Here is a 16,685-nt window from a genome sequence, read left to right as displayed (position 1 = left end):
CTCTGGTGCTGTGAGGTAGCAGTACTACCAGCCGCACTGCCGTCCCTCTGTTTAGGAAAATTCCGTACCGTATAAGCTCCTATGGCTTGTGACAACGATCGTGTAATCTGTTTTAATATTGTTGATTAATGGACAAAAACTGATCAAGAATCAAATCTTTATTCTAACATCGACTTACCATGTTTAATGTTTTTTTTGTAGGAGTTCACTTTGATCCAATACTTGATTAGAGAGAAGTATCTAATTTTTAATCTTGTTTAAAACTCATTAATTTTCTATCATGTCCTGTGGCATAGTGATTTTAATTAAAGTCACTCCTTGTCTGCACAATGAATACTGTATATCTCATATTCAAGACCTGGATCAATTTGCCCTCAATCAACTCTCTCAGATGTCCTTTTGAAGGCTGGGGAATCCAAGAATGGCTTTTATATTGGTTAACTCTTGCACAGTGAGTCTATATAATGCGAACACAATTGGACTGAGAAAACAGGGTCTGATCAGCAACAAAAATGGGGCCTCTAAAAATTGATTCTGTTATTTCATCTGTTGCCTAACAAAGATACAGGGAGTACAATCTGAATTCAGGCATTCCTTAGTTCAGAGAGGTGTTATCTACCAGTACACATAATTAGCATTCCATGTTGAAATAAACATAATACTTTCCTCCAGGGTTACCATTTTCATTTAACTCAGTGTATTAAATTTAATTTTCTTTAAGACAATTTGGGCTGATCAACTGTCCCTGGAATTGTGCACCATCTTGCTTCTCCAAGGAGAGTCAGGGCTTATGACTTACATCATTCTATGAACATGGAGGGGTAATGAAAGGGAAACCATACTATTACTAGGAGACACTGAATGCATTGCAGTTTGGCTGGACTTCTCCCAATCAGTTAAAATAAGCACCAGCTCATTGTGTGTGTGCTTAGTGTGTTGGTTTGGTGCTCAATGACTCCAGAGACCTTGGCGGTGTTTGCCACCAACTTGGTTATTACCAACCACTGACACTAATTGGAAGCTGTTGTCTGAGTTTGCTCTTTCAGTCTCATCTTTGGGCCTAACGTTTCTGATTTCCTGCTGGTTTCTTCCTTAAGTTGAGGCAGTAGGGTTACCAGCTCTGGTTGGACAGATTCCCTGAAGTTTGATCACATGACTGCCTGTCTCCATACGTCAGAATGTTCTTTATCAACTACAGCTCAGCATTCAATGCCATCATCCCCTCAAAGCTAATCGATAAGCTCCAGGACCTTGGCCTCAATACGCCCTTGTGCAATTAGACCCTGGATTTCCTTCCAGTCAGTTTGGATTGGCAACAACATCTCCTCCACAATCTCCATCAACACAGGTGCACCACAGGGCTGTGTGCTTATCCCCCTGCTCTACTCACTTCACACCTATGACTGTGCAGCTCAGCACAGCTCCAATGCCATATACAAGTTGCTGATGACACCACTGTCGTGGGCTGAATCAAAGGTGGTGATGGATCAGCAAACAGGAGGGAGATTGAAAATTTAATTGAGTGGTATCATAACAACAACCTCTTGCTTGGTGTCAGCAAGACCAAGGAAATGATTATAGACTTCTGGAGAAGGAAACCAGAGGTTTTCATGCCAGTCCCCATCAGAGGATTAGAAGTGGAGAGGGTCAGCAAGTTTAAATTCCTCAGTGTCATTATTTCAGAGGACCTGTCCTGGGTCCAGAACATTAAGTGCGATTGCAAAGAAATCACAGCAGCGCCTTTACTTCCTTAGGAGTTTGTGGAGATTTGGCATGACATCTAAAACTTCGACAAACTTCTATAGCTGTGTAATGGAGATCACATTCTAAGGGCAGGCTGTTTCCCAAACATCAAGTACCACTGCTTCTTGGCACCCCAATACAACCTGGAATCACAAAACAAGTTTTTCACTGCACTGAAAGTTACTAACCTAGGTATCCCCTGTTTGGCCTATGGGATCGGTGCATGGTTTTTCGTCAGTGTCACCGAGGTTGTTCACACCAGTTCTGGCCCAGTGAATATCTACTTTCTCTACCAGGAAGATTTAAGAGCTGGCTGCATTACATCCTGATATGCAATTATGTCAATGCCTTTGAATGGAAAACCCTACAAAAGGTAGTGTAGTCAGCCCAGTCCACCACAGGTAAAGCCCTCCCAACCATTGAGCACATCTCCATGAAACACCATCATAGGAAAGCAGCACCCCTCAGCAGAGATCCCCACCACCCAGGCCATGCTCTCTTCTCGCTGCAACCATCACGAAGAAGGTGCAAGAGCCTCAGGACTCACACCACCAGATTCAAGAATAGTTATCACCCCTCAACCATCAGGCACTTGAATAAAAGGAGATGACTACACTCACTTGCCCCATCATTGAGATGTTCCCACAAACAAGGATCTCACTTTAAGGACTCTTTATCCCATTACTTCATGCTCTCATTATTTACTGTATTTAGTTATGTTTTCATTTGCGGTTTGTTGTCTTCTGCACTCTGGTTGACCTTTCACTGATCCTGCTATAGTTACTGTTCTGTAGGTTTGCTGCGTATGCCCACAGGAAAATGAATCTCAGCATTGTATAAGGTGACATATATGTACTTTGATAATAAAATTTACTTTGAACTTTAAACTGCCCACACACTCCCCATAGTCAACCCCTGGCCTATCATGTTGTGTGTGCGTTACAAAACACTCCCACAACCATGCCAGCTTGCAGCATTTGACACTCTGGTTCTCCAGAGTATGGGTAGCTGCTGCGGCCCCTTTAAGGGGTCAGGTTGGTCCAGTTAATTGGCAATCATAAACACAAAGTACCCTGCAGATGCTGAGGTCAAAGCAACACGCACAACACGCTGGAGGAACTCAGCAGGTCAGGCTTCGTCAGGTCTCAGCCCGAAACACTGACTGTTCGTTTCCACGGATGCTGCCCGACCTGCTTTGCTCCTCCAGCGTGTTGTGCGTGTTAATTGGCAATCATGTTTTGGGCATCAAGAATTAAGTATTTAAAGAGCACCTGACCGAGGTTTGGTCTCAATCATAAACCCTACCAGTGATTTTGTCTAGCATTTGTTTTGTGCTCAGTTCTCGATCCAGTTTGATACCGTGTCTCGATCCTTGGTTCAGATACTCCAGCATCTGGACCCAAGCCATCCTCGTCAGGGACTCATGTCACAGTAGGAAAGGGTACAGATTCTTTGATTCCTGATTAGAGGATTCTCGATGGTGTCCCTTTACATACATTTATATTTCTTTTTTTTAATGTTGAACAAAAATATTGAAATGAAAATTAAATCAAAAGGTTATTTTGTTTGCTCCCTTTGGTTTTTTGCCAGGGCATTTCTCAGAAGCAGTATCCTGGTGATATTCTCAAATTCCTGTAGGGATGGCATTCCAATAAAGCCACTGGCAAAATGACAGGCCTTTTCTGTTCCATGATATTCTTCAATGCTTCAGGCCTGTTATAGTCAGGGACAATAATCTGCACTCAAGTCTCCCTGCCTTTTTTAATTGATGCAATTGATTCAAATCCTTTTCCTAAAACAACGGCTCGTCAACTGGGTGATGCTGGAGGGGTGACATGTATTGCCCCTCTCATTGTCCTGAAGAAAGTCTATCATCAATCCCGTGGGAAAAATGAAAAATCTGCATATACAGATATGAGTCGCTTAACGTCCACGATATGTTCTGTGAAATCGGATGTTATGTGATTTGGACGTTGTGCGAACACCATAATTATACACTTAGCAAACCTATATGGAGTACTGTAGTTCACCTGTATTGACTACATAGCCAAGAACTTACACTAAAACTGTCTACTGTACACTATAATGCATACATACACTATAATTTTTTATTTCATTTTAACCTTTTTAATTTTTTTCACTTTTTAAACTTTTATGTAAACGTTTTCTTAGCCTATGTCACACACAATTTATCGAAGATGATCAGGATCATCCACATCCCTGTTCTCAACTTCCTCATAGTGTTCCTCTGGATGAGTTTCAGGTTGAATAACCTGCGTTTGGAAGCCATGATGCACTTTACGGTAATATTTTTGAAAGAAACTTAAACAGAGGGATACTAGAAATCTGAATTTAAAAAAACATAAAATGTCGGAAATATTCAACAGGCCAGGTAGCATTGTTGAAAGGCAAAAATGATATTGGTTCAGTTTTTCCTCTCCTTCATTAAGGGAGCTAGGGCTTTACTCTTTGGAGAGAAGGAGGATGAGAGGAGACAAGATAGAGGTATACAAGATATTAAGAGGAATAGATAGGGTGGATAGCCAGCGCCTCTTCCCCAGGGCACCACTGCTCAATACAAGAGGACATGGCTTTAAGGTAAGGGGTGGGAAGTTCAAGGGGGATATTAGAGGAAGGATTTTTACTCAGAGAGTGGTTGGTGCGTGGAATGCACTGCCTGAGTCAGTGGTGGAGGCAGATACACTAGTGAAATTTAAGAGACTACTAGACAGGTATATGGAGGAATTTAAGGTGGGGGCTTATATGGGAGGCAGGGTTTGAGGGTCGGCACAACATTGTGGGCTGAAGGGCCTGTATGGTGCTGTACTATTCTATATGTCTATATGTTCTATTACTGCTGGAAGAGCTGAGCACATTCTACAGTACTGCAGTCACAACATTTTCAATAGCTCAGTTTAATATCAGAGAATGTATACAGTATACAACATGAAATCCTCCACAGACATCCATGAAACAGAGAGAGAAAAAAGCCAAGGAATGAATGAGAAAAGTATTAGAAACCCCTCCCTCTCCCATGCACAAGCATCAGCAAAGCACCAACCATCCCCCCACTCTCCCCACTTGTTCCAACAAAAAGCATCAGCCCCCCCCCCCACTACCCACCAAGTAATAGCAAGCCCCCAAATAGCAAGTCCATCAAAAACCACTGTTCATCCCAACACCTCAACATCTCAACAGGCCCTCCCTCACTAATGAGGGAGAGAGAGATATCACTCCTGCAGCAGCGAGAGGAGAGACCAACAGCTCACTGTTTCAGTGTTACAGTGTGCAGGCCACTCGGCAAGTTCCAAAGAGCAGGAATCCACCGTCAATGAAGAATGTAGCTTGAGTGCACCTGTAGGTCATGGACTCCGATAGGACTCTAGCCATCATGAAAATGAAAAAAAAAACCTGAGAACAGGAGATTTAAGTTGTTTTGCAGTTAAATCTTACTGCAAGATAAGATTTGTGGTAACAAAATCTTGTCTTGAACTCGAAGAAGTTGCCCAGGTCTGCAAAAACCTCTGGGTCAAAAACTTGTTTACTTCTCTGTTTACGTTCTATTTCTCTTACTGCCCCTGGTGATCCATTAAATGGACAACATCTGCAAATTATCCCCACGGCAACTCTGATCTCACCCGATCAGAGATATTCTTGCTGTCAAGTCAATCCTTTTCTCCAATTGAGAAATAAATTGTTTTCCTCTCTTGCCCAGTTCTGAGAAAGGACCTTCAACCTGAATCATGAATTCTCTTTCTCTTTCCACAAATGCTGCCTACCTGGTCTGATCTACATGTGACCCTACTTGCAAGTTTTACTCGCTGAAATCCATCAGCGAACCATTCAGCTCCTTGATATTCTCTTGTCAGATACAAGCTTCTGAGATCTGTCTTCCTCCAGGTCTGTATACTTATTCTATTTGACTTTCATCACTCCCCTTTTGGCAGTTGTCCAGGTGTGGCACAGTAAATTGGTGTCTAACGCAATGCTTCATAGTGCTGTCAATTGGTGCTCTGGTTTCCTTCTACATTCCAAAAGCATACTGATTAGTGAGGGCTAGTGGAATGTGGGCATGCTATGTTGATGCCAGAAGCATATGGGATTTCCCCAGCACCTGTGTTGGTTGTTGAAACAAACAGAGTGTTTCACTGTATGTTTTCATGCTTTCACGTACAGGTATGTTTGACAAGTAAAACAAATCCTTTTAACTGTCTTAACCCTATGCTTTGGAATTCACTCCCTGAACTCTCTAATTCTCTGTCCTCTTCTCTATGAAGATTGGAAAACCCACTTTCCACTTGTCCTAATGTCTCCTTATGCGGCTGAGTATGAAATATTGTTTGTTCATCTCTCCTGCGACTTGCCTTGGGCTGTTGTGTAGCAAATTTACTCTGTGAATGTTGCCATATTATGCAGATTGTTTGTAATTGCTATTCAGTGGCTAATATGACGAGCCACATTCGTCCTTCAGCTCACAAAATATTTCTCAGAAACCTCCTATCCAGCCACAATCATGTTACGGACCAGTGGGGTTATCGATTTGTATAAGGCATCACCAGGTGTCAATCTTGCTGATGTTTTGCAAATTTCTCTGTTCATTTACTTTTACTATCTTTATATATTGAATTATTACACATTCATCTGTTTTTTTTTCACATTCACTGACGCTGTATTCTAAATGCTGAACACTTTTTAAAATGAGTGGAAATTGGAGCAGAAATAGGGATAGGAAATGTCAGAGTGAAATTTGTGCTCAGAGATCTGATCGATGAAAAGCTGTCTCTGAGTGGTTCAATATTTCTTTGAAAGGTCCTTCGCTTTTGATTCTGTTAAGTCATATGTTTTCAATTTGATTGACTGCTCAAAAGTTCCTAATACCAAGTGATATTTGGCAAGGGCAAGGATGGTGTGCACGTGAGTACCCATGCCTTCTGTGCCAAGCACAAGGTTTGGACGTGCATGTATTATATATAAGGAAAGAATGACACAAAGTTCTGCTTCGCTTTTCATGAGCTCATGGCTTTCCAAAGTGCTTCACCTATAATAATAATAATAATGTTCTAGGGTAAGAAAACATGTCGGGTCATTTATTTCATTATTAGAGAATTCTTCTGTTTTACTTCACAGTGCTGCTGAGGAGCCAACTGCAATGGAACATTTCAGGCAGAGGCCATCATGATGACACCTCCTTCAGTCTGGAGCCTCTAGATTAGGGCTTGAAATGGCCGTCTGATTCAGGCCTTACGTCATGTGACCTTTACATAAGTGTCTGCAACAAAATTTATGGTTTAATAGAAATTAAAGCAGGCAAGATGTAGCATATTGAAGATGGTTCATAGTGTTTATCCAATCCAGGTTTTCATTCAATTTGTTCATGTGCTGGATCTGTCTCTCATTGTCAGTTTGAAAGGCCATTTCTTTTTGCAGAGCGAGGAGATAATGCCTCACTTTGATTGACTGGTCAACGTTTTGGCTGTTTTCCAAAGTCAATGCTACTCCACCAGCGTAAATACAGCTTCACCTTCCTTCATGTTGCCCTTCTTTACTGGTGACATTCCTGATGGATAATTCGGCCTCTGTCCCATTTAGTCTATGGAAGCAACCACTTGCCCTACATTTTTCCACATGAACCTTATTTTCTCCACTTTTCAACGGATAATACATTATTTTCCGAAATCTGTATAACATGCTTCTTTTGCCAATTATCTCAAATAGTGTCTTCCCAAAGTTTTCCCTACAGCAAAATTCCCTCGTCATTTTGACATGCCTGTTAAATTACCCTTTAGCCTTCTCAGGTGTAAGGAGTAATATCTAGGATTGTCTGGCCTGTTCACTGGTACTATTCATATAAATTTTAGTAATTTCTTCATTTTATGTATATTCTGTCTAAAAATTACCGTGACAATTGACTTTTCACTACTAGGAAGGTTGAAAAGAGATTCTGTTAAGCACCTAATGAATACATGCAGAGGGGAGTCAGAGTATCGAGACATCGGGAGCAGAGGGTAGTAAACAGAGGCCAGACTATGATCAGATATAATAGACTGAATGGCTTTCTACTGTTCCCATCAGCCTGAGGGACACTCCCTGGAGTACAGAATTCTGAAAGAGGAGGCTGGAGAGATTAGTAGACATTACAAGAATCGATAGATTCTGGCATGGTTCCAGAGGACTGGAAGATTGCAAATGTCACTCCGCTCTTTAAGAAGGGAGAGAGGCAGAAAAAAGGAAATTATAGGCCAGTTAGTCTGACCTCAGTGGCTGGGAAGATGTTGGAGTTGATTGTTAAGGATGTGGTTTCGGGGTACTGTACTTAGAGGCACATGATAAAATAGGCCGTGGTTTTCTAAAGCAGAAATCTTGCCTGACAAATCCGCTGGAATTCTTTGAAGGACATGTGCTATCACAAGAGGCTGGATAAACTTGGGTTGTTTTCTCTTGAGCGCTGAAGGCTGAAGGGAGATCTGATAGAGGTTTACAAGATTATGAGAGGCTTTGATAGAGTGGACAGGGAGTATCAGTTGCCCAGGGTTGAAATGTCTAATACTCAAGGCATGCATTGAAGCCGAGAGGGGGTGATGGGCAAGCTTTTTTACTCGGAGAATGGTGGATGACAGGTTTGTGCTGCCTGGTATGGTGGTAGAGGCAAATACATTAGAGGCTTTTAAGAGATTTTTAGTTAGGCACATGGATGTAAGGAGGATGGAGGGATACCGACAGGGTGTAGGGAGGAGGGATTAGAGTTTGGGTGTTTTTGATTTGCTTTTTGGCTGGTTTGGCAAGATATTGTGGCCAAGTGGTCTGTACCTGTGCTGTACTGTTCTGTGTTCTATGCTCTAAATAACAACCAGGATAGACAAAGGGGAATCGGTGGATGTTGTGTAATTGGATTTTCAGAAGACCTTTGACAAGGTGCTGCACGTGAAGCTGCTTAACAAGTTGAGAGACCATGGTGTTACAGGAAAAATTCTAACATGGGTGGTGTTATGGTTTGTAACTTCAAAGCATTAAACTAATTCAAAGGAAGACACAGGTGTCTGAAATGTGAGTCTAACTTTGGGTTTACTTTAAGCAAAGCGTACACATATCACATGGTAGCATGTTGATGTATGCAATTCATGTATTTATATGCGTAACCCAAAATGAATTATTTAAATGAACAAGAATGTTTAATCAACCAACATATATTGTCACGTGTCCAGCAACAATCAATATATAATTGAGTCAAGTTTTATAAACAAACATAAACATTTATTAAACCCTGCTCAACAATAGTGAAAAATATTCAAACGACTAACTTAACTGGAAGTTAACTGCTATACGGCAACTCTGGAACAATTCTTAAAGTGGTAAATTCGAACAGTCTTAAAATGGTAAATTCGAAAGTCCAAGTGATTTACACAGTCAATAAGGAGAGACTTCTCTGGAAACAGATTTCTTCGTTATTGCTGATTCTGTCCAAAGGATTCACAAGAAAGGAAATAAAATGGCTTAAAGGAACTGACCTTTTCCCTGGCGAATGAACACTGCACAAACCTTCCTGATTTTACAAGGATTATCTCAGATGCAGGCCTCTATTTCTGAATGAAGATTCAATAAGGTGGATCCTGTATTAAACCGCCGAACGACACCAACTTTACTCAATCCTTCAGGTTCCAGTACTTTAGTAAGGTCTTCACTCTCCAATACTAGACTTACAATAGAAAGTAAAACTCCACTTTAAAATGAAACTGCGCCATGAGACGAATACGTAGCATAACGGAGTAACTGACAAATTAAACAACAAATCAACTGTGTAACAACAGGGGTTAAGGTTTATCATATGAGGAGCATTAGATGGTGTTGGGCCTGTTTTCACTGGAATTCAGAAGAATGAGGGAGGATCTCATTGAAACCTATCAAATGTTGAAAAGCCTCAATAGACTTCATGTTTCCCAAGGTGGGGGAGTCTAAGACCAGAGGACACAGCCTCAGAATAGAGGGATATCCATTTTGAACAGAGATGAGGAGGAATTTCTTTAGCCAGAGAGTGGTGAATCTGGGGAATTCATTGCTACAGGTAGTGCAGACCAAGTCTTTGGGTATATTTAAGGCAGTGGTTGATAGATTCTTGATTAGTTAGAGCATGATTGATACCAGGAGAGATTGGGGGTTGAGGAGGAAGATGGATTACCCATGATTGAATAGTGAAGCAGATTTGCTGGGCTGAATAGTTAATTCTACCTTTATCTCTTATGGCCTCCTAATTTTTGGAGACAGTGTGTCTTGGATGTGATGTTAAACTGAAACCTTAAGTGACTTACTAAAATTTATAAAATCCATCAGTATGCTGTTCAAGAACTCCAAACAAAATAAAGATTAACAAGGTGAGGCTACAGATGATGTGGCAAAGTTTACCTCTCACTTAATTGCACTTTAGTCACTACTTTTGTCTGTTTTCAATAATCACCATCTTTCAAAGTACATCAACCATTTTAAGATGAATTGCAGGAGATACAATAAATGCAAATCCTTTTTTACTCTTTGAGGACTAATTCCTTTGTTACTCTTTAATTGCATTAGCTAATCGTTTCCAAGGAATATAAAGTGTTAAGATGGGCAATGCTCCTTAAAAAGTATTTTTAATGATTATCATTAAGATGTGATGTTCCATTAATTCAGGAAATTTTCCATCTCACATAAAAGGGGCAAAGAAGTTAAATATTCAATCAAGCAAGAACAGCAGTGTGTTTGAATAAATGAATAATGATTTTTGAGAAGACTACACAAGCAGGAATGATCAATAAGGAGCAGAGGACAGAAAGATTTAAAACAAGATGTAATGTAAAATGGTGAATAAAATCACAGAGTACACTCAGTCCCCACAGTATTTTGTCTGCTCTGTGGATATTTGATGGAGCAACTTAGGGAAGCTGCTGAAATTGGGGAACAAAGATTTATATTGCTTTAGTTAAGATTCATCTGTTTGGGTAATGATTTCCAACTCCTCAATAAGTTTGGTAAAGTGATGATGAGAAGTGTTTGGGGCAGCCAATAGCAATACCCTGTGGTGTCATATCACAAAACTCCTACAACATAGTCAGTCTAAATTGGCTAGGATTGGAGGCAAAAACTTTGGACCTCCTTTTGCACAGTTTTGATATTGGTGTACACCTAGTACTGAGAACGCTCCCTCACCTATCCAGAATCAAAATCATAGAAATTTTACAGACACCTAAAGGCGTCATTCAGCCCTTTATGTCGGTGCTTCTAAACCAGTTACTCAACTTAGTACCAGTTTTCCAGCCCTTGCGTGAAACAGTACCCAACAGCTTCTAGCACTGTACACACAGGGCCCTCAGCATTGTCAACGATCCTTCCCATCCATCTAGCAATCTCTTTCACCCCCAACCATCAGGCAGGAGGCATCATAGCATTAAGACAAGGACTATTAGGATTAGAAATAGCTTCTCCCCCAGGCAATGAGACTACCGAACTCCCTGTGACCAACCAGGTATCACCTTGTGTGAAGCGCCAGTAGCATTATACTGTTCACTTTTTAATTTGTGTTGTAAATGCTAATCTTTAGGAATATAGGTTATTATTTGTTAATTTGTTTGTGGCAATATTACTTTATGTGTTATGTATGAGTTACATTTATATATACCGTGTTGTGTACCTTTGTCCGGAAGAACATTGTTTCGTTTGGCAGTATATGTGTATGCAGTTGAATGACAATAAACTTGAACTTGAAAAGCTGGGAATTTGTCCCAGCAGAGTACAGGTTATATCAAATGCCAGATACTGATAATTTACACCTGTTCAATGCTGATAGTGATTGGCTCTGGTGAAAAGGTCTTCAAATTAAACAAGGAAATGGAAAAGGGCGGTGTTAGTGCTTTGAAGACATAGAACTCAATTTCAGTGTTGTATCAGTATTTCAATGATAGAATATTCTTGACTATGGCTGCTTTTATATTCTGCAGGATTGACGTTAGACATTTCCAGAGAACAACCAATCTGGTGCACATCTAAAAATTCAGCTCCTGCCAAAATGATATGTAAGACAGACGAGCCCAATTAACACATCTGAGTAGTCTTTCCATTAAAACTCTACAGGTTTCTCATCAGACATTCTGAATGGCAGAGATTTTTTTTTGTTTCCTAATAATTCTGTGCAATTCTTGCAAATCTTTCTCTCTGCATGATTGTATTCCTATCATCCATTTTTATACTAATGAGTTTCTGATAAAGCTTGTTAAAGTCTCCACAATTTGCCCTCAAGCTTGAAAATTCATATTGCCAACTTTGCTTGGACATATACTTGAGATCTCATCACATCACCATGGAAACATGATTATGAAGCAGATGATCACTACATCTATCTATACAAGGGAAAATCGCAAAGTCGTGGAGTCATTCTGCATGGAAAAAAGTTGCTGCATCTCACTGGGTCCTGGCTGATTACTGAGTGTCTGGTTAAACTGACCTTACTTTATTTTCCAGACCCCATTTTTCCCCACTGCTGAATTTCTGCCTCTCACCTGCACACACCTTTGGGATATGAGTGGAAACAGGATCAAGTGGAAGAAACCGAGATGATTAAATGTGATATGCGATCTCCACATGGACATCACTGGAGGCTGGCACTGAATCTGGGTCACTTGAGCTGTAATGTAAGGCAGCAGCTATACTGGCCACATCAGGATCAGAATCAGGTTCAGTATCACCCACATATGTCATGAAATTTGCTAGCTTTACGGCAGCAGTACAATAAAATACATGATAAATAAATATAGAGGAAAAAATGAAAAAGCTGAGAACTGAAAAAAAAATCTGTGTCCCTTCCGAAGAGGTTGACAGCTCGGTAAATCCTTCCATTTCCTTCAAGGATAGGATAAAGTAGGAGCTGTGACAAGGCAACACACACAGCATGCCGGAGGAACTCAGCAGGTCAGGCAGCATCTATGGAGATGAATAAAGAGTCAACGTTTCAGGCTGAGACCCTTCATCAGGTCTGGAAAGGAAGGGGAAAGATGCCAGAATAAAAAGGTGACAAAAGGGGAAGGAGGAAAAACTGTAGCATTCTCTTGCAGCATCAACCTGATATAAAGAACCATCCGCCTTAAATGAAGGCAAATCTCTCAAGTAATTCAAGGGGCTCTTAGATGCTTTGGTGGTTGGAACAGAAGGAATAGGTGGACTTGCCAAATGGCCAGCTGTCTCAACGCAGGCTGAGATTAATCGTAAAAGCATTTCTTCTGTGAAATAGTGAATAAGGGAAAGAATTCCTAACTGATTCCCAACCTCTGGATAAAATATTGTCAGTTCTCAGCCATCCTGCTGCAATGAGTGCATTGGGCAATAAATTAATTTGCAAGTAAACCAGAGGAAATGAGAGGGAGATCTGCACTTGATGAATGAACATGTCTTCCCGAAGAATCACACCCATCTCCTGCACTGGTTAAATCTGTAGCCATCACTGAACTAAGGCTGAATTAATGATTTCTTAAATCACCCTGGATACCTGCTGTAGGGCAGTAATGGAGAGAAAGAGATGGGCTGAGCCAAGTGTTGAATTACAGAGCCATCTCATGTAAGTCACAGCAATTTATGGTACAAATAGGTTATGATTTTTAATTTAGAATTTTCAATCTATTTCAATGGAAGAGGTTTCTTGCTCATGGAGCCGATGAAGTAAGAGTATTTGATGCAGGATGAAGCTACAGTACTTCCAGTCTGCGCCTGTTCATAGAGCACTCCCAGGGTTGATGCACACAGGACGGGTCCAGCGTACAGCTTCCAGTGCACTCTCTCAACAACATTTTCAGGTCAGTTAGAGCAGAATCTGAATCAGAATCAGGTTTAATATCACCGGTGTATGTCATGAAATTAGTTCCATCATAAAGTTCCTTCTGCACGATGCCATCAAATTCCCACAAGGTCAGATACGAATTAGAAGCATAGTAAGGATCTAAAATGTCCATCATACTCTGACTGCATCCAGAGTAAAGCTCCCTCTATCAAATACTCCTAGGACAGGCACATGTGTAAGATCCAGAATGAACCGTTGCTCCAGTAATCTCTCCCCTGACCAGGTACAACAGCGAGCAAATGTAATGTCCCATTAAACATTCTCAGGACAGGTATACCATGAGTTGGATTCTTCGAGAAAAAAATCTTTCTTTCTTTTTAAATCTTTTTATTGAGTTAGTACACAAAATGTAAAACATATAGAGACTAATACACTGTTGCAATATAAATTTACAAGAGATATTAATATATAAAAAAGTACAAACAGTGCAGTTTAGTTATAAAATAACAAGGTAATATAATAGTATACTAATTTTCCATATATACCAATGAAGAGAAGAAAAAACCCAAAAAAAGAGCCCCCCCCCAAAAAACCCACTGTGCAACTAACCTAAAAAGCAAAGCAAAGCAATGGGCTAACTCGGTATCAAGTAGACTTAAACAACTTAAACAATCACGTCCTCAAACCCGACCTCCATTAAAAACAGTTAAAAACCAAGAAGGGAATGTAAATATGGTCAAAGAGAAAAAAAAGTTACATTAAATGAAAATGTTGAATAAAAGATCTCCAGGTCTGTTCAAATTTAACTGAAGTATCATAAAAATTACTTCTGATTTTTTCCAAATTTAAACATAGTATCATTTGAGAAAACCAAAAAAAAACATAGTTGGGGCATTAATCTCCCTCCAATGTTGTAAAATACATCTTTTCGCCATTAAAGTAAGAAATGCAATCATTCTACGGGCTGAAGGGGAAAGATTACTGGAAGGTTTAGGTAATCCAAAGATAGCAGTAACAGGATGGGGAGAAATATCTGTATTCAATACCTTTGAGATAATATTAAAAATGTCTTTCCAAAAAGTTTCCAAAGTAGGACAGGACCAAAACATATGAATTAAGGAAGCTATCTCCCCACGACATCTGTCACAAAGAGGGTTAATATGAGAATAAAAATGAGCTAATTTATCTTTAGACATATGTGCTCTATGAACAAAGTTATGCACTTGGCTCCATTTTAGGTTCTTCTCTTCCTTTCCATTTGAAACACCATAAACAGGTTTGTAACCTGATAGTTAAACATACCTTTACGTATTTGGTTTCAATTCCGAAAATTTTTCGATCTTAATCAATTTGGACTAGCGATTCCTACTTTAGGAAACATATTCTTTCCCCCCTCCACTACGGACCATGCCTTTCAAATTTGGAAGACTAATGGTATATCATGGTTTTTGGATTTATTTTTAGATGGCTCCCTTATGTCTTTTGAACCATTATCTAATAAATATAACTTACCAAGAATACATTTTTTTAGATATCTCCAAGTTAGAAATTTTCTAAGTACCATACTTTCGTCCTTTCCGACGTTACCCGCTACATATATTTTAGATACTATAATTAACCTTAACCCTTGTCAGAAAGGTGTAACGGCTATTATTTATAATATTATCATGAAACTTAGGATAGCTCCATTCGATAAGATTAGGTCCGATTGGGAAAAGGAATTGGGCTTTACTATTTTGGCGGATGACTGGGCGCATATTCTACAACTAGTCAATACTTCCTCTATCTGTTCCAAACGTTCCCTAATTCAATTTAAAGTTGTTCATAGAGCACATATGTCTAAAGAGAAAAAAATCTGCAGGTGTTGGAAATCTGAAAATGATGAAAGCATTCAGCAGGTAAGGCAACATCCGTAGAAGAAGAAACAGTCAATATTTCAAGTCAGAGACTTCTCATCAGAAGTGGGAAAGAAAGAAATCAAATTAGCTTTAAGTTACAGGGGATGGGGGAAGGACAGTGAAGAGAAAGGGAATATCTTGGATAGGTTGGGACTAGGATTGTCAAGGTTATAAGGAATGCTGAAGAAGCCAGTTGTTAGATTAATGAAGGAAATTATACTGTGAGGAAATAAAGAAAGGGATATGTACAAATTGTGAAATTTAGGTCAAATTCCCAGCAGATCAGATAATGTTAATGGAGAGAAAAACAAGAAGTTAATATTACTGTTTGATAGCCTGCAGCAGAACTGGACAATTCTAATAGTTACTGTAAAGTGTTGAATTCATTACTAAGTCCTGCAGACTGCAACACATCCAGACAGAAGTTGTGGCACTGACACCTGAGCTTATGTGGGGCCTGAGGGTGGGGCAGGAAGCACAGGCGGATAGGTCAGTGTGGGATTGGAGTTAATATGACAGGCACCAGGAAACTCAGACTTGCCCATGCTAACTGAATGCAGATGCTCTGCAAAATGGTCACCCAACCTATGCTTGATTTCTCCATTGTGCAGGAGATCGCATCGTGACCGCTGAACGGGAAGGCTTGATTGGAAGACGTGCAAGTGAATTGCTGTTTCACCTACAAGGAATCTTTGGCTCCCTTGAGAGCTGAAAGGGAAGAGGCGAAAGGGCAGGTACTGCATCTCTGTATTTGCATGGGAAAGTAGTGTGAGAAGGGGATTGGTGAAGCTGGAAGAGCAGATCAGGGAACTACACAGAGAATGGTCCCTTTGGAATGCTGAAACGGAAGAGGATGGAGGGGAAGTTGTGCCTGATGCTGAAATTGAGTTAATGTTGGCAGAAAATGTGAAGGACAATGCTGGTGGGGTGGATATTTACTCTTGCTTGATTTTGGAGGAGAGGAGGTGAGAACAAAGCTGTAGGAAGTAGATAAGAATCAGAATCGGGTTTATTATCACTGACATGTGTCACTAAATAAGCAGACTGTGCAAGAAGAGGGCAAAAGTGTGGATTAGTGTTCATGGATCTTTCAGAAATCTGATGGCGGAGGGAAAAAAATGTTGAATGTGCATCCTCAGGGTCCTGTATCTCTTACCTGATGGTAGGAATGGGAAGAGAGCATGTGCTAGGTGGTGAGGGTCCTTAATGGTAGATGCCGACTTGCTCAGGCATCACCTTTTGAAGGTGCC

The sequence above is a fragment of the Mobula hypostoma genome, chromosome 20 (assembly GCF_963921235.1).
Source record: "Mobula hypostoma chromosome 20, sMobHyp1.1, whole genome shotgun sequence".
Lineage (NCBI taxonomy): Eukaryota > Metazoa > Chordata > Chondrichthyes > Myliobatiformes > Myliobatidae > Mobula > Mobula hypostoma.
This window is presented reverse-complemented; position numbering follows the sequence as displayed.